Consider the following 25,261-nt stretch of genomic DNA (forward strand, 5'->3'; position numbering starts at 1 on the left):
AACCTCCACCAGGCCCCCACTCATGTCCCCTATCACCCCCACCCCCCAGCCACCAGGGGCACCCTCCACCAGGCCCCCACCCATGTCTCCCACCACCCCCACCCCCCAGCAGTGCAGGGGCAGCCTCCACCAGGCCCCCACTCATGTCTCCCACCACCCCCACCACCAGCCACCAGGCGCAGCCACCACCAGGCCCCCACTCATGTCTCCCACCACCCCCACCCCCCCAGCCACCAGGGGCAGCCTCCACCAGGCCCCCACCCATGTCTACCACCACCCCCACCCCCCAGTCACCAGGGGAAGCCTCCACCAGGCCCCCACCCATGTCTACCACCCCTCCCACCCCCCAGCAGTGCAGGGGCACCCTCCACCAGGCCCCCACTCATGTCCCCTATCACCCCCACCCCCCAGCCACCAGGGGCACCCTCCACCAGGCCCCCACTCATGTCCCCTATCACCCCCACCCCCCAGCCACCAGGGGAAGCCTCCACCAGGCGCCCACCCATGTCCCCCTGCACCCCCACCCCCCAGCCACCAGGGGAAGCCTCCACCAGGCCCCCACCCATGTCTACCACCCTTCCCACCCCCCAGCAGTGCAGGGGCACCCTCCACCAGGCCCCCACTCATGTCTCCCAGCGTGCTACGTGTATTTCAGGGGTGCGCGGGAAGTCCCACTCGCGAATAGCCTGGGCGCGTGTATTTCAGGGGTGCGCAGGAAGTTCCACACGCGAATAGCCTGGGCGCATGCATTTCAGGGGTGCGCGGGAAGTTTTACACGCGACTTCAGCAGGGTACGTGTATTTCAGGTATGCGCGGGAATTATCACACGCGATTTGGCTTGGTACGTGTATTACAGGGGTGCGTGGGAAGTTACACACGCGATTAGGCTGGGTGGGTCCTCACAGGTGTTCCCTGTACACCCTCCACGGCCCTTGCAGGCAGCCCACAAAACAGGGGACTACCCTGCACACCTGCTCATGTCCCCCTGCACCCCCACCCCCCAGCCACCAGGGGCAGCCTCCACCAGGCCCCCACCCATGTCTACCACCACCCCCACCCCCCAGCCACCAGGGGCAGCCTCCACCAGGCCCCCACCCATGTCTACCACCACCCCCGCCCCCCAGCCACCAGGGGCAGCCTCCACCAGGCCCCCACCCATGTCTACCACCACCCCCGCCCCCCAGCCACCAGGGGCAGCCTCCACCAGGCCCCCACCCATGTCCCCCTGCACCCCCACCCCCCAGCTACCAGGGGCAGCCTCCACGAGGCCCCCACTCATGTCTCCCTGCACCCCCATCCCCCAGCCACCAGGGGCAGCCTCCACCAGGCCCCCACTCATGTCTACCACCCCACCCCCACCCCCCAGCAGTGCAGGGGCACCCTCCACCAGGCCCCCACTCATGTCTCCCACCACCCCCACCCCCCAGCCACCAGGGGCAGCCTCCACCAGGCCCCCACTCATGTCTCCCACCACCCCACCCCCCAGCCACCAGGGGCAGCCTCCACCAGGCCCCCACTCATGTCTCCCTGCACCCCCATACCCCAGCCACCAGGGGCAGCCTCCACCAGGCCCCCACTCATGTCTCCCACCACCCCCACCCCCCAGCCACCAGGGGCAGCCTCCACCAGGCCCCCACTCATGTCTCCCACCACCCCCACCCCCCAGCAGTGCAGGGGCAGCCTCCACCAGGCCCCCACTCATGTCCCCTATCACCCCCACCCCCCAGCAGTGCAGGGGCAACCTCCACCAGGCCCCCACTCATGTCCCTTATCACCCCCACCCCCCAGCCACCAGGGGCACCCTCCACCAGGCCCCCACCCATGTCTCCCACCACCCCCACCCCCCAGCAGTGCAGGGGCAGCCTCCACCAGGCCCCCACTCATGTCTCCCACCACCCCACCACCAGCCACCAGGCGCAGCCACCACCAGGCCCCCACTCATGTCTCCCACCACCCCCACCCCCCCAGCCACCAGGGGCAGCCTCCACCAGGCCCCCACCCATGTCTACCACCACCCCCACCCCCCAGTCACCAGGGGAAGCCTCCACCAGGCCCCCACCCACGTCTACCACCCCTCCCACCCCCCAGCAGTGCAGGGGCACCCTCCACCAGGCCCCCACTCATGTCCCCTATCACCCCCACCCCCCAGCCACCAGGGGCACCCTCCACCAGGCCCCCACTCATGTCCCCTATCACCCCCACCCCCCAGTCACCAGGGGAAGCCTCCACCAGGCCCCCACCCATGTCTACCACCCCTCCCACCCCCCAGCAGTGCAGGGGCACCCTCCACCAGGCCCCCACTCATGTCTCCCACCACCCCCACCCCCCAGCCACCAGGGGCAGCCTCCACCAGGCCCCCACTCATGTCTCCCACCACCCCACCCCCCAGCCACCAGGGGCAGCCTCCACCAGGCCCCCACTCATGTCTCCCTGCACCCCCATACCCCAGCCACCAGGGGCAGCCTCCACCAGGCCCCCACTCATGTCTCCCACCACCCCCACCCCCCAGCCACCAGGGGCAGCCTCCACCAGGCCCCCACTCATGTCTCCCACCACCCCCACCCCCCAGCAGTGCAGGGGCAGCCTCCACCAGGCCCCCACTCATGTCCCCTATCACCCCCACCCCCCAGCAGTGCAGGGGCAACCTCCACCAGGCCCCCACTCATGTCCCCTATCACCCCCACCCCCCAGCACTGTGGGGCACCTGCCAGCAGGCCCCAACCCATGTCACCCACCACCCCCACCCCCCAGCAGTGCAGGGGCAGCCTCCACCAGGCCCCCACTCATGTCTCCCACCACCCCCACCCCCCAGCCACCAGGGGCAGCCTCCACCAGGCCCCCACTCATGTCTCCCACCACCCCACCCCCCAGCCACCAGGGGCAGCCTCCACCAGGCCCCCACTCATGTCTCCCTGCACCCCCATACCCCAGCCACCAGGGGCAGCCTCCACCAGGCCCCCACTCATGTCTCCCACCACCCCCACCCCCCAGCCACCAGGGGCAGCCTCCACCAGGCCCCCACTCATGTCTCCCACCACCCCCACCCACCAGCCTCCAGGGGCAGCCTCCACCAGGCCCCCATTCATGTCTCCCTGCACCCCCATCCCCCAGCCACCAGGGGCAGCCTCCACCAGGCCCCCACTCATGTCCCCCTGGACACCCACCCCCCAGCCACCAGGGGCAGCCTCCACCAGGCCCCCACTCATGTCTCCCTGCACCCCCATCCCCCAGCCACCAGGGGCAGCCTCCACCAGGCCCCCACCCATGTCTACCACCACCCCCACCCCCCAGCCACCAGGGGAAGCCTCCACCAGGCCCCCACTCATGCCCGACTCATGTCTCCCACCACCCCCACCCCCCAGCACTGTGGGGCACCTGCCAGCAGGCCCCAACCCATGTCACCCACCACCCCCACCCCCCAGCAGTGCAGGGGCAGCCTCCACCAGGCCCCCACCCATGTCTCCCACCACCCCCACCCCCCAGCAGTGCAGGGGCAGCCCCCACCAGGCCCCCACTCATGTCCCCTATCACCCCCACCCCCCCAGTCACCAGGGGCAGCCCCCACCAGGCCCCCACTCATGTCCCCTATCACCCCCACCCCCCCAGTCACCAGGGGCAGCCCCCACCAGGCCCCCACTCATGTCCCCTATCACCCCCACCCCCCAGCAGTGCAGGGGCAGCAGGCAGTCAGGCAGCAGCAGGTGGGAGCGTGCTCGGGCTCTGGGGGGCAGTAGTTCGGCCTTCCGGGCAGGAGCGTGGTATTCCGTGTGCGTACGCGTGGCCAGCTTGGTACGGAGTGATTTTGCACGTGAAAATCCTGCACGTCAGCGTGAAAACTGAGGAAAGGCCCTCAGAGCGTAAGCGCGTCTGTGACGTGACCCGCACAGGTGTTTCCCACACAGCACGTGATGACAGAGCACACGTGGAAAGACTGCACGTCAGAGTGTAATCGCGTGTGATTGGTGGAAATGGCCCTACACGCAGAAGTGACAAAGCGTGTGATTGGTGGAAATGGCCCTACACGCAGAAGTGACAAAGCGTGTGATTGGTGGAAATGGCCCTACACGCAGAAGTGACAAAGCGTGTGATTGGTGGAAATGGCCCTACACGCAGAAGTGACAAAGCATGTAATAGGTGGAAATGGCCCTAGCGCGTACACGCCGCGTAAGTGACGCTGGACGTGTGGGCCTGTATAAAAGGTACGTGTAGAACACGTTTTCCTTGTACGTGCTTTTCGTGGAGAGCGAGTGGGTGAATTCTGTACTTCTTGTCGTTTCACACGCGATTTACTTCACGGCGTTTCAAGTTCGTATTCCCTGTTACCTCTGACAGCTTTTTCTCTTTTTTCTCTTTTACTGGTTTACCTGGGCCTGTTCCCTCAAACAGTGTTCCCTTCTACTGTTGTCCTGTCTCCTCAGACAGCGGACAAATCTTCTTTTGGCGGGGGTGTTGCCAACCAAACGTGCTCCTTTTACACGCTCGTTTACCAGGCAGACGGTGAGTCACGCACGTATCTAACATCTGTGCTTGCCCCGTGTGTAGCCTACCCCTTCAGAGGTCATTCTAGGCTGCGTGTGACACGCATACGTTCATTCTTGTGTTTCTGGGTGCCACAGCGTAGTGCAGGTTTTTCTTTCTGCACACGTGGTCTAGGAGGGGTTGCGTGCACGTCATCTCCCTTTTTTGGGCCTCCTGTGCGTTGCGTGACCCGTCATCTTTCCCCAGGGGTTACATTCAGCCTTGCTAGAGCACTAGGGTACAATTACCATCTGGTACCCAACCCCTTTGACCCCCAATTGCCCAGGACAATAGTCTACATCCACTCCCATACGCACATTAACATCAGTGCCATGGCTGGGAGGCGAGGATTCCGTAAGGGTGGCAAAGGTGGAAGAGCCACAAGTGGTGGCCGTGGTGGATCCAGTAGGGGACGTGGTCGTAACTTGCAGGGTGAGCCTGTCCCCCCATGTGTGGAGGACCAGTCACGGGCACCCATAATCCCCCCCCTCCCCCCCTCCCATTGATGCTGATGTGGCTGACACCATCCATGCTCAGCCCTTGTTGGACCAGCCCATTGTGGCACCAGACCTGGCTGACTCCATGGCTGACTTCCAGGTCAGCAGGGCTACGACACGTGTGCTGGTGCACGTTGATGCCATCATGCCACGTGGATCTGGGGCAGCAAGGTCATCTGCTGCACCAAGGAGGCAGGGCGGAGAGGCTGCAGGGGCAGCTGCGGCTCCATCCACCCCAGCCCTCACACACCCAGCCAGGACAGTGTCGGTCCTAGTCCATGCTGCTGACATTCCCCCTGACACCATCACACTAGAGCCAATGCCTGCACCAACTCCCATGCTGAGTGTGCAATCCCACACTCCTGATACAGAGTCCACCAGGGCTCCTGCCCCTAGTGTCTAGAGCGGCGCAGGACACTCAGGATCACCACCACCTTCCAAGCGGAAGAGGAAGAGTGCTCGTCCGGCACAGGCTGATGCCCCAGACACGGCTACACAGTCCGGCCCGTCCAGGAAGCCCAGCTTCACGGATGACGAACTGAAGGCACTTGTCGAGTATGTGTCCGGACATGACAACGAGATGGTCATTGTTGCAGGATCCAAGACCACACCTGCACAACGCCAGGCACACTGGCAGACCGTTGCGGACATCGTAAGTGCCCTTGGAATCGTGAGGCGCACAGCCAATGATTGCTATAAGCGCTGGAATGACCTAAAGTGCAGGGCAAAGAGTAAGCTGGCCTCAAGTCATGCCACAACTCTAGTGACTGGAGGTGGGTCTCCAGTAGTAGACATGGAACTCACTCCACATGAGTCAGTCGCTGGGACCTACGTCACGGAGGAACAGATCCAAGGCGTGGGAGATCTGGCTGATTACGAGGCATTGTCCGGTGAGTGCACATGCATGTGTGTGTCATCCATGTGCATGGTGTGTGTGTGAGGGCTTCTGTTCGGGTGCCAGGTGAGAGTGTGTGCGCCTGAGTCGTATGGGTCAGCCATGTGCTTCATGCAATCCTTCCTGCGCAGCTGCATTTGGGCATAGCAGTATCCCTTCTGCCAACAGTAGACATCTAGCCCAACTGCACGCCAGTTGCCCTTGAAGTGTCACCTTGCCACAACATATTTGCTTCTTTTTCACTGTTCATTCAGTCAGTTTGTTTGCATTCCACCACTTTCACTAGGCATGTCGCTGTCCACTAGTCACATGTCTGACATGGGTATGGTAAAGTGGAGTGACTTTGTTACCTGGATATCATTTGTACACACATGTCCCTGTGCAATTGGACCATTTCAGACTGGCAGCTCCAGGTGAAAAATGTGACCTGTTAGAATTAGAAAAGCAATTACATGCGGGAACTGGACTGAATGAATAGGTGCTGCCCTCCTCTCCATCTTCACTCAATAGCAATGGTACATGCCATCTGTGTGATGGCATGTGTGTTTCACCTGCCAATCACAGGCCAATGTGTGATGCCACTGCCAGGCAGCATGCAGAAAATGTGTTCATCTTCCATCTTGGTGTCATCAGTGTGTGCCATTTGCCTGCACTTCATACGCAGTGAGGGTGCATGCATGGGAGGGTTTTAGTCATGTGGGACATGTGTCAATCAAGTACTGGTTCTCTTGCTTCTCAGCCCTCAATGTGTGCCATGGTGCTAATGCCTGTTTCCATTTCTTTGTTTTCATGTCTTTGCAGGGGAAGACGCACCTGATACTGCTGGGGTTGTGGAGATGGTGCAGACCCAGGAGGGGTCCGAGGGCCGACCAACCACCAGTGAGGGACGTGGTGTGGTGGTGGGGGAGAACCCACAAGTGCTGCAGGTCGTGCTCTCAAGGGGTGTCTCTGGCTGCACCTCCCCCGAGCTGTACTCAGGTGTTGATTCGGATGAGACCTACGTGCCGTCGCAGGTGAGTGTTCCAGGGAGGGATTCTGTTCTGTCTCACCCACCTGCACCAGGGTCAGAACCCTCCATGGGGATGTCAGTGTTGGCAGCTACGCCTTCGGTGGTTACGGATGCAGGGTCACACTCCGCGACATCTGATCCTGTTCCTGGGCCAGCAGATCAGAGGGGGAATGCAGTCCTGCAGCCTCAGGCAGTGCCGGCACAGCAAGGCGCAGTTCGCCTTGCCCCAGACAGGTGTGGTGCCCGCCGACGTGGTGGCCGTACGCCACCCGGCAATACCGCATGGGAGCAATCCATTTACGGTATGGCAACCCAACAGGCTGCATCATCCGAGATGATGGCTCAGGCCATGGATAGGGTGGCCATTTCCATTGTCCCCCCAGAAAGGCTGATGGAGCGACTAGAGCAGGCAACCGACTCCATCTGCCAGTCACACAGGGAGGACATGTTGGGGTCCAACAGGGACAGGCGGGCGGCACTGGCGACTCTGCAGGAGGCCATCTCCATTGAGTCCCAGGGCCACAGGGAAGCCCTGAGGCAGGAGCTCCTTCACCTCAGGACGACTCTTGTTGAGCTTGAGGCTTCAACACACCAAAGGACAGAACAGCAGCTGGAGCGTCTCACCCGTACGCTCTCAGCTGAGATGCAGGCAACGAGGGCGGAGGTCCGGGCATCCCGTGAGTTGTTGCATGGGGACCTCCGCACACTCATCCTCCAGAACCAGACCTACCACACCCGCATGCTTGCAGCCATGGAGGAGCAGACTAGGGCCTTGCGTGGGCTGCCTCCCATAGTGCAACCACCTCCGGATGCAGCTGCACAGGGTGATAATAGCGACAGCAGTGATACTCCCACAATAGGGTAGCCGTGTGGGCCATGAGCCCATGGAGGTGTTTTATCTTCCCAGGATCCACGCAGGTGGGTTCTGGTGTGCATCCTGTCCTCGGACCTCCTGGGTGGCCTCCCCAACCCCCCCGGGCCCATCAATGGCCATTTTTGATTGTTTCTTATTTTTATTTTTATTTTTATTTCTTTTATTCCCAATTTTTTTGGGACGATCTGTTGGCTTCCGTGGTTCCTGTGGGCATACGCTGCATTGTGGCTGGGCACATGCAGGCTTGTAATGTATTTGGTTCAGATGCTTGGGTTTGAGTCACACACACCCCTCCTGCTTCCCGTTTCCATGGGCTTGCAAAGGGTGTGCCCAAGTGACAGTGAATTACACAGTGACGTTGGACTCCCATGAGCTGTGTGGGCAGTCTGTAGTCAATACTGTGTATACATTCCTAGTGCATATTGCTGTTGTGTTGTACACTGCATGTTGCATTGATGTGTAACTCTTTTTCTGTGTCTACCTCCCAATTTGCAGGTCCCTTCTTCATGTCCACACAAGGACCTCTAGTCTGGAGATGGGGTCCATGTTGGCAGCAGTGCACCTACAACTCTACATGGCGACAACACTGCACAGTTGGTAGTGGTGGGAGTGCAGGCATTTCCAGGTGGTGAGACTACTAATATGTAACATTTGTGATGTCATGTTAATGGTACTACGTGCTCAAGTATGTTGTTGGTCCGGCATTGCTGTGAGCATTTCAGGTGTTGCAGGTTTCTAATAGTGCCACTGTACATAGTGAGACTGATGTCATGTTGTGGGGATTACTTTGTTTACCTGCAATTAGCATGACATGGCACGGTGTGTCGTGTGGCGGTGCTGGGGTTGGGTTGGCTGACATGGCACTGTCCTCTTGTTGCATTTTGCAAGTGGGTATTCATTTTAGCTGCTTCAATGTGTAACTTCACAAAACTGCATTGGTGGTGTCTGTGTGGGTAGGGATGCACACATTGTGACACTTCCAGGTGAACAATCTCAGGCTGACATGGTATTCCCGGTTCATTCTCCAGACATTCAGGATCAGTGTCAGGTTGAGTCATCATTGATTGTCAGATGGAATGTGCCAGGGCAGTGTGCACTCCACAGGGGTGTGATTTCTATGTGAAGTAATTAGCCACTAGCTGTGTACGGGCTGCCTCCCCCCGTGCCCTTTCCCCTCCCATGCGCAGCGGCTGTGCATGTGGTTGGGGATGTGGGGCCACCACCATGTCCACGGCCAGGCCCCGGCGTGTTGCAACGTTGTGCAGGACACATGCTGCCACTATGATCCTGCACACTACTGGGGGAGCGTATAACAGCTGCCCGCCAGAACGGTCAAGGGAGCGAAAGCGTGACTTTAGCACTCCGAATGTGCGCTCCACTATGCCCCTGGTTGTAATGTGGGCTGTGTTATATCTTACCTGGGGTGGCGTGGTGGGGTTCCGAATTGGCGTCATCATGTGGGGGCTGAGAGGGTAGGCACTGTCCCCTGTGGAGGTGGTGATTGGTATCATTGGTGGGGTTGTGACCTTGCTCAGTATCCAACATGCATGCATGTGCAGTGGCATACATACTCACCAAGCAGCCATGTATCGCCATGCCGCCCAGCTTCTAGGTCCCGGCTTAGGGTGGACATTCGGTAAATGAAGCTGTCGTGGGTGGACCCGGGATAGTTGGCATATACTGAGGTGATGATTCCCTTGGCATTACATGCTACCTGCACGTTGATGGAATGCCAGTGCTTGCGGTTCCTATAGATGTGCTCAGATGCCCTGGGGGGACGTAGAGCCACATGGGTGCAGTCGATGGCACCTAGCACTTTGGGGAATCGTGCCACAGCGTAAAAATCCAGGGCGGCAGCATGCCTTTCTGCAGGTGTTCTGGGCAGGTATATGTGCCTGCGGACTGATGGGCGTGCAGTGATGATGTTCAAGACCTGGTGTAGGCAGCGTGACTGGGTGGCCTGTGACACCCCACCCACTATGGCACTTGTCCGCTGAAATGATCCAGTGGCTAAGAAGTGCAGTACATTGAGGACCTTCTCCAGGGGGCTGAGTGCTTGGGAGCACAGGGTGGGTGATGTGAGGTCATCCTCCCACTCACTCACCAGGTCCAGTATAATGTGTGGTGGAAACCTGTACCTCCCATACACCTGGTCATCAGGCATCCCGAAAAGGCTGGTTCTGGGTGTGAATATTCTGGCCCTGACTATCCTCCTCCTCCTCCTTTGGTAGCCCACTGCCACTGCTGCTAGGAACGGTATGTTCATCCTGGCGTCTGAGCTTGTTATTGTTAAAGTCCGCAAATTTATGCTTTGCGCGTGTTCTAGGCGAGCGTGTGACCCGCGCACCCCTGGAATCCAGTTCCCAGTCCAATAGCGTGTGGAAATTCACACGCACCACGGGATACAGCGTGTGACCCGCGCACCCCTGGAATCCAGTTCCCAGTCCAATAGCGTGTGGAAATTCACACGCACCACGGGATACAGCGTGTGACCCGCGCACCCCTGGAATTCAGTTCCCAGTCCAATAGCGTGTGGAAATTCACACGCACCACGGGATACAGCATGTGACCCGCGCACCCCTGGAATCCAGTTCCCAGTCCAATAGCGTGTGGAAATTCACACGCACCACGGGATACAGGTTCGCTGACGTACTTGCATGTGTAAGTGCCCGCGCACCCATTAAATACACGTACATAGGCCAATCGCGTGTACGCGCACTTTTGTCCAATTACACGCGATGACACTCTGACGTGCAGTATCTCCACGTGTGCCCCGTCATCACGTGCTGAGTGGGGAACACCCGTGCGGGTCACGTCACAGACGCGCTTACGCGCTGAGGGACTCTGGTCCAATAGAATCGCGTATGCGTGCTGACGCGCTTACGCGCTAAGGGCCTTTCCTCGGATTTCACGCTGACGTGCAGGATTTTCACGTGCCAAATCACTCCGTATCAAGCTGGCCACGCGAAAACACACGGAAGACCACGCTCCTGCCCAGAAGGCCGAGTTACTGCCCCCCAGTGCCCCGAGCAGCCTCCCACGTGCCATCTGCTGCTGCCTGCCTGCCTGCCTGCCTGCTGCCACCGTGCCCTGCCATTTGGTGCCTGCACAGCAGCCATCTGCAGGGGTCCAGTTGCTGTGTCCACCCCTGCTGGAACTGAAGACTCCCGACTGGGATTACATCGCTCCACAGCCCAGCCCCAGGACCCAGTTGCCCACCCACACCTGCCTCTGGGGTTGCCATGTCGGGCACTTCCACATCTGGCACCAGTGGCAACCCCAGGCCAGAGGGGCAGAGGGGCACCAGCTTCACTGTCACCGAAGTTGGTGTCCTGGTGGAGCATGTCCTGGGGCAGTATGATGCCCTCTTTGGATCGTCCCGCGCCAGCAAGGAAGGACGGCAGAGGATCTGGGCCGACTGTGTGGTTGCCATCAACGCGGAGGGGGTGGCACCCGCGACGTCCTGAAGATCAAGAAGCGCTGCGAGGACTTGAGGTCCAGGACCCTTGTGAAGGCCCGGCGCCTCGTGGAGGGGGGCCGGGGCCGCATGAGTTCCATCCAGATGAGGGTCCTGGAACGCGTACGCCCAGCGCTCCACGCCCAGATCCTTGAGAGGGAGGCCCGTCTGGAGTTGAGCGGTAAGTGTCCATGCATTACTGTGTGAGACAGGGCATGTTGCGGTGTGCTGGTTCTATGATACTTGCCTGTATGTGTGCCATAGGCCATGTATGCATGTATGTGTGCAGGGACATCATGGTAATGCATGTGCGACCAGTGATGTGTGATGCACATGATTGTTGCATGTGTTGAAATGCCGCATGGGGAGCCCTATGCAGATTTTGAACATGAGAGCATGCCAGTCTCTGTACCTGGACATGGGTGGGGGTGAGGGATGGGTGCTGATGCCAGGTACATATATGGTAGCCATGTCTGTGTGCCTGACCTGCGTGTCTGTGACTTGTGCATGCCATGGATGCATGACACATGTGTGTGACAATGCACAGATTCAGTAAAGCAGCCAAATTACCCTTGTATCCGCTGTGTTTGGTTTGTTTGGGGCCAGATGGATGTGACTGAGGTGAAGTGTGTGCATGTGATAGGCATGAGCCATGATGCATGTGAGTTACATATCATTGAATGTTTCAAGAGTCCATTGGACATGCATGGAAATGTCCATGGCATGCACCATGCCTGTTACTGTGTGTGTTTTGCCTGGACTGACCCATGTGTTGTGGAGGGACATGATTGTACTTTGACAGTGGTGCTCATCTGCTATTGCTTCCTGTCTAGGGGACCATTGTACAGTGCCCTGATGCTTGTGTTATTTGTCTCCCTCTACGCAGCGGCTAGTGAAGAAGAGGGCGGAGACGGCGCTGTGGAGCAAGGCGGCGGGGATGCCCCCACGGCTGCAGCGGAAGGGGTGGGTGAGCCCCCACAGGGGCCTGCTACGGTGGGAGACGGTGAGGAGCCATCCAGGTTGGTGGTTTGCACAGAGGAGGAGGAGGCCGCCACTGGGGCACACATGGGGCCTGGTGGGGGCATCCCTGCTGGTGCAAGTGGTGCAGTCCAGGGCCAGGGGCAGGAGGCAGCACAGGTCACCGTGGAGGGGCCTGTGCATGTCGCTGTCCCTGACCCTGTGAGTGCACCACCATGCACCAGCAGGGATGCCCCGTCCCAGGCCTGTCCGCAGGTAGAGGGGATGTCCATGTCACCTGACTCCCCTCCACCTGCGGACGTGGGAACCCCTGGCCGTGCGGAGAAGGTCCTGATTGGGGTCGCGATGCGCACGGCTGTGATTCGTGATGCCGTGCGTGCTTCCCGGGAGGAGCACGCACGTCATCACGAAGTGCACCGTGCCGACGTGGCTCAATTGGGATCGGCCATGTTCGGGGGTTTCCTGCATGTGTTGGCCAATGTGGCGGCCCTCTCCTCCTCTGTGCAGGCTATCCACCAGTCGTTCTCCTTGCCGTCTTCCAGCCCAGATGCCACCAGGGCCCCCTGTGGACCTGCCCCGACCAATGCAGCCAGCTCGGTGGGGATCCCATCCCTGCCACAGTCGGGAGTCAGAGATCCAGCAGGGGTGGACACCACAGCAACTGGACCCCAGCAGATGGAGGATGTGACGGCATCATCGGGCAGGGCACGTGCACGACGGCGTCGGTGGTTTCCATCAGCCTGGATGCCGTCGTGCTGGCACAGGCAGTTGCGTCGGAGGCAGCAGCAGGCTCAACGTGGGAGGCATCATGGCTCGGGGCCATCAACATCAGGGGTGCAGGCATCGGCCGGAGGGCAGGAGAACCCTGGAATGGGAGTGGCTTCCGTGTGGGAGCGGTTGTGCCAGCGGATAGGTGCGGGGCGGCAGCGGGCAGAGGAGGAACGGCTCACGATGGTCAGGGCGGAGGACTCCATGCGGAGGGCGCTGAGGCGGGCTGAGTGCCTCGAGGGTCTTCGCAGGGAGTTTGAGCTTGACACTGCGTTATCCCTGCGGGACCTCGGGGCCAGGGAACATGCCCGCCTCCAAGCCATTGACCAGGAGTTCGATGATGCCCTGGCCCATGACAACAACCAGTGAGCCGTCCGAATAGCCCGCTGCCTTTGTATATAGTTGTATAGTTAGGGTTAGGTTTCCTTTGTTTTTTTGATTTTTTTTTGGTTGCGATTGGACAATGCACCACTTTTTTGTATATAGTTCAGTTTTTAGTTAGTAGTCATAGTTAGGTTTAATTTGGTTGGGCTCATGGACCCAGGATGATCTTCTTCATGGTTCTTCATTGGCTTATTTTAATTTTTCAGATTATTTTCTTGGACATTCATCTTGTTTTGTTTGATTTGCTTTGTGTTTTTTCTTATTTGATTTCCATTCTACTTGCTGTTCAATACATATTTTTTTTTATTCTTCAATGTGTCGTATCATCTCATTGCTTTCAGGCATGTCATGTTGGGTGTTTTGTCATTCACTTGCAGCCATTGTGTGTGACAGACATGTGTTCAATTGCATTATTTAAATTGGGGGTGTAACATGTAATTGCCTTTGATATGTGGGTGGGTGTGATAGTTGGTTGGGCCTTTTGGCAGGGGAGGATGGGCATTACGGACATGATTGGGGAATGTTGGGACCCAGGTGCAGGGGGGCATGGATTGGACATGGGTGGGGGCCTGCTGGCAGGTGCCCCACAGTGCTGGGGGGGTGGGGGTGGTGGGAGACATGAGTGGGGGCCTGGTGGAGGGTGCCCCTGGTGGCTAGGGTGTGGGGGTGGTGGGAGACATGAGTGGGGGCCTGGTGGAGGGTGACCCTGGTGGCTGGGGGGTGGGGGTGGTGGGAGACATGAGTGGGGGCCTGGTGGAGGGTGACCCTGCACTGCTGGGGGGTGGGGGTGGTGGGAGACATGAGTGGGGGCCTGGTGGAGGGTGCCCCTGGTGGCTGGGGGGTGGGGGTGGTGGGAGACATGAGTGGGGGCCTGGTGGAGGGTGACCCTGCACTGCTGGGGTGTGGGGGTGGTGGGAGACATGAGTGGGGGCCTGGTGGAGGGTGACCCTGGTGGCTGGGGTGTGGGGGTGGTGGGAGACATGAGTGGGGGCCTGGTGGAGGGTGACCCTGGTGGCTGGGGGGTGGGGGTGGTGGGAGACATGAGTGGGGGCCTGGTGGAGGGTGACCCTGCACTGCTGGGGTGTGGGGGTGGTGGGAGACATGAGTGGGGGCCTGGTGGAGGGTGCCCCTGGTGGCTGGGGGGTGGGGGTGGTGGGTGACATGAGTGGGGGCCTGGTGGAGGGTGACCCTGCACTGCTGGGGTTTGGGGGTGGTGGGAGACATGAGTGGGGGCCTGGTGGAGGGTGCCCCTGGTGGCTGGGGGGTGGGGGTGGTGGGTGACATGAGTGGGGGCCTGGTGGAGGCTGCCCCTGGTGGCTGGGGGGTGGGGGTGGTGGGTGACATGAGTGGGGGCCTGGTGGAGGGTGCCCCTGGTGGCTGGCGGGTGGGGGTGGTGGGAGACATGAGTGGGGGCCTGGTGGAGGGTGACCCTGGTGGCTGGGGGGTGGGGGTGGTGGGAGACATGAGTTGGACATGGGTGGGGGCCTGCTGGCAGGTGCCCCACAGTGCTGGGGGGTGGGGGTGGTGGGGGACATGAGTTGGACATGGGTGGGGGCCTGCTGGCAGGTGCCCCACAGTGCTGGGGGGTGGGGGTGCAAGGGGACATGAGTTGGTGTTCATTAGTTCAAGGAGACATGTGCCTTTGCTGGGGGGCATGCCCATGGTGGGTGGGCTGCCTGCGGGACATGACCAGGGATGCAGGGTAGTCCCCTGTGGTGTGGGCTGCCTGCAGGGGCCGTGGAGGGTGTACAGGGTACACCTGGGAGGACCCACACTGTCAAATCACATGTGGAACTTCCCGCGCACCCCTGAAATACACGCGCCCAGGCTATTCGCGTGTGGAACTTCCCGCGCACCCCTGAAATACACGCGCCCAGGCTATTAGCGTGTGGAACTTCCCGCGCACCCCTGAAATACACGCGCCCCCAGGCTATTCGCGTGTGGAACTTCACGCGCACCCCTGGAATACACGCGCCCCCAGGCTATTCGCGTGTGGAACTTCCCGCGCACCCCTGAAATACACGCGCCCCCAGGCTATTCGCGTGTGGAACTTCCCGCGCACCCCTGAAATACACGCGCCCAGGCTATTCGCGTGTGGAACTTCCCGCGCACCCCTGAAATACACGCGCCCAGGCTATTCGCGTGTGGAACTTCCCGCGCACCCCTGAAATACACGCGCCCCCAGGCTATTCGCGTGTGGAACTTCACGCGCACCCCTGGAATACACGCGCCCCCAGGCTATTCGCGTGTGGAACTTCCCGCGCACCCCTGAAATACACGCGCCCCCAGGCTATTCGCGTGTGGAACTTCCCGCGCACCCCTGAAATACACGCGCCCAGGCTATTCGCGTGTGGAACTTCCCGCGCACCCCTGAAATACACGCACCCAGGCTATTCGCGTGTGGAACTTCCCGCGCACCCCTGAAATACACGCGCCCCCAGGCTATTCGCGTGTGGAACTTCCCGCGCACCACTGAAATACACGCGCCCAGGCTATTCGCGTGTGGAACTTCCCGCGCACCCCTGAAATACACGCGCCCAGGCTATTCGCGTGTGGAACTTCCCGCGCACCCCTGAAATACACGCGCCCAGGCTATTCGCGTGTGGAACTTCCCGCGCACCCCTGAAATACACGCGCCCAGGCTATTCGCGTGTGGAACTTCACGCGCACCCCTGGAATACACGCGCCCCCAGGCTATTCGCGTGTGGAACTTCCCGCGCACCCCTGAAATACACGCGCCCAGGCTATTCGCGTGTGGAACTTCACGCGCACCCCTGGAATACACGTAGCCCGCTCCCCCAGGCCCGATCGCGTGAGGAACTTCACGCGAACCCCTGTAATACACGTAGCCCGCTCCCCCAGGCCCGATCGCGTGTGAAACTTCACGCAAACCCCTGAAATACACGTAGCACGCTCCCCCAGGCCCGATCGCGTGAGGAACTTCACGCGAACCCCTGTAATACACGTAGCCCGCTCCCCCAGACCCGATCGCGTGTGAAACTTCACGCGAACCCCTGAAATACACGTAGCCCGCTCCCCCAGGCCCGATCGCGTGAATAACTTCACGCGAACCCCTGTAATACACGTAGCCTGCTCCCCCAGGCCCGATCGCGTGTGAAACTTCACGCGAACCCCTGAAATACACGTAGCCCGCTCCCCCAGGCCCGATCGCGTGAATAACTTCACGCGAACCCCTGTGATGCACGTACCCTGCTGAAATCGCGTGTTAGACTTCCCGCGCACCCCGGTATACACGCACACGTATTTTTTGTCAGCGGGTGTCCGTGTTTGTGGGTACCCCTTTGCACGTCATTTTTCCTGGAGGGCCACAGTATGGGACATTCATCATGGCAGTATATAGGTGCTATTTGTTGGCGCACCTTTTGGCGCACATTTCTTACAGCCGCAGAGACGCTACCGCCTGCTTTCTTGTGGCGGTCGTGTTTGTGCCTGTGCGCTGGTTTGAGCGTGCGCTTTTTTGCCCTATTCTATTCCATGAATACGTGTTGTAGGCGAGCGTGTGGGCGTTCCGTGCACTTGTGCCCTGTACTTCCCCCGTGACACCCACGTTTTGGCAAGTTGTTCCCCATTCCGAGTGTTACGCCCGTGTTCCGCCTACTTTTGTTGCGTGCGCCGCGCTATGTGCGAATTTCGCTGTGGCCTGTGCGATTTTCGCTGTGACCTGGCGCACGCTGTTAGATGGCCTGTGCGCCAACGTGCGCCGCGCACTTTTTTATCGCACATCCGCTGGTTTTCTCGCGCACGGCCTTCCATGAATCGACGTGCGCTGCTTTTCGTGCGATTTTCGCAATTGCACTGCGATTTTCGCTATTCCACTGCGATTCGCACGTTTTTGCCCACTTGCGCCGCGCTAATTATTCCATGAATCGGCCTGTATGTTCGGAAGTCAGTCAATAACAGCAGGTATTGACTGCCCTGTAAACATTCTGATTGGCTGAGAGGAGGTCAATAACGATCTCCATGTGCTGAAAAGTCTTTTTCTCAAGTAGATTAGGTTTTCTCCTCCCTTCTTGCCTTAGTTTTTACCACCTTTACTTTCATCAGCATTAATTTTCAGCACCTGTGAAATTCATAAGTTAATTTTGACCCTGTCAATGTCCTGTGTTTTTCTGATTCCTTGGTATACAGTCGTTTTGCCGCTAGGCTTTTTTTTAATGATTTCTTTAACAAAAATTATTCTTTGAAAAAACTCATTGGAAAATAAAGGGTGTATAAGGGGATAAAAAGTGTAGGGGGTTAGGGATAGGGATTAAATAATAGCGAGGGGAGTAGGGGAGACCCACACATATAAAAACTCTAGTAAAAAACTCATTAAAAAAACTCATTGAAAAAAACTTGGCAGCAAAAAGAACATAGAACCGATTCCTCCACCAACACTATTATGAAGTACATTAGGTTTGCCATAGTTACCAGAATGTCCGCTGTGATCATCAACAGTTTGTGGTCCTTTTCCCCAAACATGCTTCTGTTTTTACCATTAAGAGTACCCTTAATTTACAGAGATTGCATTATCTAGTTGTGTTCATTTTCTTCCACGTTTCTCAAAGAAAATGAATAGAGTCAAATCAATAAGGATACTTTGCTTCTATCTTGATTCTATATCTTATTTTGCAAACTTCTGCAAGTCCAAATTTCACTCAATCATAAAACTGAATGAAATAGCTATTTAAACCTAAAGCGAATGATTCTGAAGGACGACCCACCACTATACCACTTACCTTCTGTATAGATTGCACTCTGATACGATGTTACTCCAAAATCTAGAATAAAAATAGAGATGTTCATTCAGATTATTTCAAGTATATGGACAATCTCATTAAACACAATAACGTATACTTGCACATTCACCAGTTAACATTACAAAAATCATCACATATACATGAATGAGTAGAAAAAGGGGTTTGAATAAACCTGCAAGGCATTTATATAATTATAAAACAATTAAACTGCACGATAAAGTAAGAGATTTTAAAATTAGGAACCATTGGAAAAGGCTACATACCTCTCTAGGGGAAGGGAGGGGATGGTCAAGAAAAAGAAAAATGATTCTTGGTTGCAAGAGTGGGGGATAGAAGTCTAAAAGAATAAACAGCAGAGTAAATGGAGTTAAAGGACGCACAATCCGACAGACACCAGACTTTGGAACAGGAAGGATGAGGAGTCTGCACCTGTACTATCACTAGGGTAGTTTTACTGTCTTTTAAGGGTGTGAGCATGGTATCTCAAAATTTTTAGGGGAGAAGAGTGTATTTGCAGCTGTCTTTGATGATGTTTGTCTTCTCCATATTTAAAAATGTAATTCTGATTACTGATGAGAATTGATGTAGCTGGCATTTTATGGTATATGCTAATTCTTAAAATATATTTTAAAAAACAGAACACAGTTATTGCTAAATTCTGCAGCCTTCAGGTCAGTCTTAGCAGATCTTCACCATTAGGTATTTTTATGTTTCGACTTGAATTTATTATATTTTGGTGCTTATTTCCTTCCGCACAATGTTTAAACAATGATTTTGTTAATAGTATTCTTACTTAAATTCCTCATTGCCAGAGGAGTAAGGAACCTTCTATGCCAATCGGACCCAGATCAGGACAGAGCCGCACCAGGGGAGACTGCGCAAGCCGAGCGCCTGAATTCAGGATAGAGACGCAAACTAACCAACCCTATTAACAATTTCCCTTTCTGCATACACCTCTCAAACTCCAAACCAAACACAACTAAAATCTACAGCACAACAAAACGCACAAACATCACTACATTTCAACAACAAAACAAAAACACACACAGTCTTTCACAACATCACACGACGACTACCGGCCGCAAACACCCCAGGCCCAGCCAACGGACCCACCGGGCTGAGGCCGCCAACAGCACATCACTGCTCTCTTGCACTTTTCCTGCTTCCTCCCACTAACTCAACCTCCCCTCCTCTTTCAGAGCCGCCATAGCGCCAGGGGACCACTCCGGTGGTGATAGTGCACGGTACAAATGTCCTTTAACATTAACATTAACATTGCCTCAATTCTACCCTTAAAATATAAATGTAATCTTGAAATTATGGGCAGTGTTTTCACATGTACTTTGGGGTTCATGAAAGGTGTAATCAGGGGACCTTCTGTGTGTTTTCAGCAATGCACAAAGTGCCCTTGTTCACACAGGTATTAGGTATTCTTAGACTGTTATTTAAAATCGGTTATTTATTGGTGTGATTCTTCAGCTAAACCTAACTATGCAATCTCATTTTGTACTCTCTGTTTTCATCTAGAATTACGATCACATTAGGAAACCTTTCTGAACTTAACTCAGTTGAAAACTTTTCTTCTGAGCTTATCTACTTGAATATAGTGATCTTTCTAATGACACTTTTTCACATTTACATTTTCTTATCAACAAATTAACGTTATATGCCTTTTTTCAACAATAATAACCATTCACTTGCCAACACATTACATTCAAGTTACACATTCCATTCATTAGGAATGTTAATTCATTGCAATGAGCATAATGTGGATTCTGTCCCAAAGAAAAAGAGCAGTATACATTGAAAGAACTGCCTGGGCACAGGCATATTGTCCTATTCTCCTAGTTAATGTTTTAAAATCTAACAAAAATGGCCTTAATGACAGAGGCCTGACCGATTAAGCATTTTTTACTTTGAGAAGTGCACAGTCAGTGCATACACAAATCACTTCGTACATACTTTGTTCCAAATGCAAGTTTTGTGTCCCACGGAATGACAGTGATAAACACATTTCTGAGCTCATCCCTGACACACGAGCCCTGATTCGCAGGAGGATGCAGTCAGAATTGGGCACCCTCTGTCAAGGCCTGCTCAGACAAGGTGCAGACCCAGTGAAGGTCAACACACAGGTCAGCAAGGGTAATTAAATACATTTGTTTGCCTTTCAGTATAAAATAAAGAGTATGGAAATTTCTTGTTAGTTTACATCCCTCCCCTAAATGCGGTGTCAAATAAGAGTTTTAATTGAGGGCCAATCACAAGCAAGGTGCTCCTGCCATCAAAGTATGTGGTGAAATAGGAGATTGGGGGCACTGAAAATATCAGCATCCACCAGCCCACCTCCCTCGTGGTTGCTGGAACCCAATGCATATTTTAATATTGGATGTACAGCCCATATTTATAAATACAGGGAGGGCCAGCCTGTACCTCACTTGGCCATGTGCCAGCAGCCTTGCTCTCGCATTGCATGCATATCTCCATTATAAATAAGTGTAGATGCCTGTAGGACTTGATGGATGCAGGTTGATTATCACTTCCTATGTCCAGCAGGTTATGTGAATCTAACCCATAGTTTAACAGATTCTGAACACTTATTACCACAAAAGACATGTTTCTGCTAAATTGTAGTGGGGAACTGGGTGCTTTTAACACATAATTGCACTCATGGTACAGCACTGGAATGTGTCCCCATACCTCAACTCTACACCCCACCACCCCACCCCAGTATTAAAAAATCATTGAAATATACACACAATCTGGTTAACTTGTGATTACATTATTTAAATGTGATAGACAAGAATTCAGAAGATTTAGAAAAAAACACACAGTTTGAAGAGTTGAGTAACAACATATATTTAGAGAAAAATGTGTTTCAAAAGAATGGGTCAGGAGCACATACTTAAGATTATATGGTGATCATCTTTACAGCTATATGAGCAAAGCACTTTTGAACTTTAGCCCCGCATACTCATCTTTTCACCCACTAATCCTTCTTACAACTATTTGTTTTTACTTTTATGTATGCAAGATCATCGAAATATTTAAATATATCCAGTTGTCAGGAGGGTTTAATATCTCATGAAATGTTGTAACTTTATGTCTGTCTATTCCACATCTTACTTATCATACATGTACCATAATTAAATAGATTTACACCAACCATGTATGTTTCATTGTATGCACTTATAAATATAAACAATTGAAAATAGAAAATATGCATTATACTTTAAAAATACACTATTTTAAATGTTTCTTGCAAACAATCTGTTATTCCTTTTTTTTCAACTTTTATTTAGTGGATTTAGAATCAGATAGATATTTTAGGATCTTGGTATTTAACATGTAACTTCTAAGTCAAACAATTTCCTTAGATTTGATGTTTGCTTTATTTTAGTCGTTTTTTAAACAACATCCAACAATAATCCAGAACAAAAATGCCCCCCAGATCAACTCCCAAACTTGTAACCTTTTAATTCATTATTCATTGTGAAAAGGAAGTTAGAGGAGATAGGTTAGTACCTAAATATTCACCACAGATATTAATTGTATCCACTTGTGGTCTCTCAATCAGGTAGTACATTTTCCTCATATACTCTACTCAAGTTTCACACAAAACAATGCTTCTGTTTTATTCAGATCACAAAACCCAAAAAACAATTATTTGTCATATGGCATCCTTTTTCAACATCTTAACCAACGTTTTATAATTTAGTTTGCAAATGTCTGTCTACAGAATTACTCTACAACAAAACAAACCCAACACATTCCAAGCAGATAATGCTGAAAGGCACACTATCTGTGATACTTACCTACTGTTGGCCTTGCAGTTGTGGCTACTATATAGCCTAAAAAATAACAGGATTTGAAAAATGATTTAATTTCACGAAACATAAAATGTAAAGTAATAATGACACAAACAAGCTGGTCAGTTATTTTCCGCATCAATTATGAGCTACCAAATAGTTTTTAACATGTTTATTTATAGGAGGACATTTTTTAACATGCTTATTTACAGGAGGACGTTCATGATTAATGCTGCAATAGTAGCGGATGTGTTTTTTTTAACAACTTTATTTTCTTCTCATGGAGTCTTAGTTACAAACATTCAGGTAAGGAACAGTATACTTAAATCTCAGTATTGTTCTCATCCCTCTTTCACCCCCTGTCCGTTTTCAAGTTTGTAGTACGTCCATGAGTTTTAACTTTTATAACTCCCCTGCTCCCTCTTCCTTCGGATTCCGGTATATTTCCCCTTTCACTCCTCCCTCCCCCCTAAAAGAAAAACAAACACAAAAACAAATTCAACAACAATAGAGCTGGGATCGTTCCACTTCCGTCCACCGTTAAGCAGTTTTGTTACAGTCCGGGCCTTGGCCACGTATGTTGGCTGGAGGTGTGGGCCTCCTCACGTTTCCTCTTGGTCCAGAGCCTTAGTTCATGATTGATCTCAGCAGGTTGGGTCTGTGGAAGTAAGCTTTCCTGTCTGTGACATACATAGTGCACTATTCATATAAACTTGTTGGGGGCTAGTGATAGCCATGCCATATTTCATCAAGTCCAACACAGTTATACTTCTCTCTAACCCCTGCCTGTGTTCACCCAACAAATTACTCATACCAAAAAGGGCTTCTTCATGCAAAGGTATACATATCATCTTATTTTGTTATTCTTTCATTATGATTAACTGCAATAGGGTCTTCATAGGACCTGCATGGAATAAGTTGGCTGCACAAGCTTTGACCATCATATGCACAGTGGGGTTGAATCGGGAAGCCTGCTATAAGCATGTTGCGATGAGTAGAGTTCTTGTTGCATCGTTTTGGTAACCGGTAGTACCTGCACACCCATACTCTCATGATTCATACTATAGAGGGGACTTGTTTGCAGAAAGAGGTCTAGCCTGTTGGTATCAGATCTACACATAATAGTGTCATGCGCATCTGACACCTAGCTATGCATTGGTGAAAGGCGTCCACATGACAGGAGGGCTGTAAGTAGCCCTCTGCCCAAGTTGGTAAAGGACATGCATTGGTGTTGATGGGCCTTAAAATTGTGAAAATCCAAAAGATAATGTAACCACTCATGTTCTGCATTCCCCTTTCCATTCTGAACACTGCAATCCAGGCAAAGGTCTGAAAAGAACCCTGACTGCCCTGAGCCTGTGACTGAGCAGACCAAACACCGTGGAATGGTGCCTCAAAGGGAACACATATCACAATAAATTCCTTGTAAATATGAAACATGAGCTGGGGTGCACTTAACACTCACCGGCACATAAATATGTGCATCAAGTGTTAATTTAGAAAATGGGCAATCACGGAAAATGAACACAATTTTCACACTTGCTTGTGAACTCGTTACATGCAAATGGGAAGTATGGTGACTTGGCTCCACTGTTTTCAAAGAGGGCTAGCAAAACGGTTGGATTTGATGTATATTTTTCACATGCCCATTGTAAGGTACGTATTGAGAAAGGTTGCCATTCCAGCTTCAAATGTTCTCCGTTATACCTGCTGTAGTATTTTTTTTGGTTTTTATATCAAGATTATTGGGACGCAAGATCCATGCATGACCTTTGTGCAGCCCTTTGATAATACAGTTTGCACATCTGCCATTCTCCTGTACTCAGGCTCTTCAACCAGTGACTGACCATAAATGGCTGCTAGAGGTGTTCCTATCCATTATCTACAACCTGTAAAGAATCAAACACACCTCTCGTTGCCCCTTGTGCTCCCTCTCATTTCTGCTCGCTTCCTCTCCTCTCTCTGTTACTCTGGAATGACCTTTGTCTCCCTCTCCGCGCTACTCCCACTCTATCTGTATTTAAATCCAACCTCCTAACTCTCCTCCTTTCTGAAGAACCACTTGCATAGCATTCTACCTCACCACATCTCCCTGTTTTCCTCTCCCACTACCTCTTTATGACAGCCCCACTATCCCATTCCTATAGTATGCTCTACTGTTCTTGTTCCAGGTCCGGGTTTCTACCTCCCTTGCATCATCTGGACTTATATCCACATCCTCTCACCCATTGTCATGGACACTGGTCCTCTGCTCTACAAATCAATTTGTTTTGCAAGTATTTTTGTGCCAAAAATGCATTGTTTTCTCTCAATTTTTTATTAATACATATGCCACTGTTAGGCAAAATCCTGTGCAGTTCCCTTTGGGAGCACTACAGAAGATTAAGACTACAGGTATGAGCAATAAATCCCCTTTGGTATCAGTCAAAGATTTAGTTGGTAGCTGTGGCTAAGCAGTCAGACCTATCTCAAGAGGGAGGTGAGCAGTATTCAGGGTTTACACAATAGAGCTATAATACTATGGCACAAGGAAACAGTGACCAAAGCTTTGTATTAAAAAGAATATATATATTTATTTTACACACTTCTAAGATAACACATTAATCACAGTTATTAAAGCAAGTTAAAATCATGTCAAAAAAAGTATACACAACTCCCTAGTTAAATTGTAGACAGGTTTGAGCAAGAGTGAAAACTGAGCAAAATGGCACAGTGAAAACCCAACACAAATGGCACTCTAGCAATTTCTCACAAGGGAGGGACAGCACAAGTTATACAGGAATATATTCTTAGACACCCTATCAGCACTTCACATAAGTCTGTGAACAAGGTTAGACACAGCAGTACTTTAGCATGTATAATACTTAAATGAAAACCGAGCAAAATGGCACTTCACAAGTTTTAAAAGTGGGAAAGAAAAGGTGGTTATAAGAAGTAGGTGCGCCAACACAGTTCTTGTTGAGAAGCAATCTAGAGAAGGCAGTTCTAACACATTCAGCCAGGGTCAATAGGCCTGTGCCAGAGTCAGTGGTACAGGGTAAAGACCCCAGGAGCAAAATGTTCTTGTAGCTGCAGTCAAGTCTTTGTGTCTTTGTTAAACGATTCGAAAAGGTGGATGCAGAAGGTGAAATACAATGTTAGAGGATAGGGGCGGCCAACCCAAAAGGTAGGTAAAGGATTTAAAACATCTTTAGCACTACTACGCGAAAAGGGAGGCCTGGCGGAACAAAGTACCTTAAAATGTAGAAGAGGCTCCTGCGGTGGCGGTTGTTCCTGGCAGTTCCTGCAGTTTGGGAGATCCAGCAGAGGAAGAGA

General features: G+C 53.3%; 1 long non-coding RNA gene across 1 annotated transcript in view; it reads right to left on the bottom strand.

Moving 5' to 3' along the window:
- LOC138513740 (uncharacterized) overlaps nucleotides 1-21,990 on the bottom strand; it is a 30,551-nt gene extending 8,561 nt beyond the window's left edge. The window contains exons 1-2 of the long non-coding RNA XR_011281804.1: nucleotides 21,953-21,990; nucleotides 18,120-18,161 (exon numbers count right to left, since the gene is read on the bottom strand). This is a non-coding gene — a long non-coding RNA (uncharacterized lncRNA). The remainder of the gene's footprint in view (nucleotides 1-18,119; nucleotides 18,162-21,952) is intronic.
- Nucleotides 21,991-25,261: the final 3,271 nt, after the last annotated feature.

This window comes from Ambystoma mexicanum, chromosome 12 (genome assembly GCF_040938575.1).
Source record: "Ambystoma mexicanum isolate Mex_15411 chromosome 12, UKY_AmexF1_1, whole genome shotgun sequence".
Lineage (NCBI taxonomy): Eukaryota > Metazoa > Chordata > Amphibia > Caudata > Ambystomatidae > Ambystoma > Ambystoma mexicanum.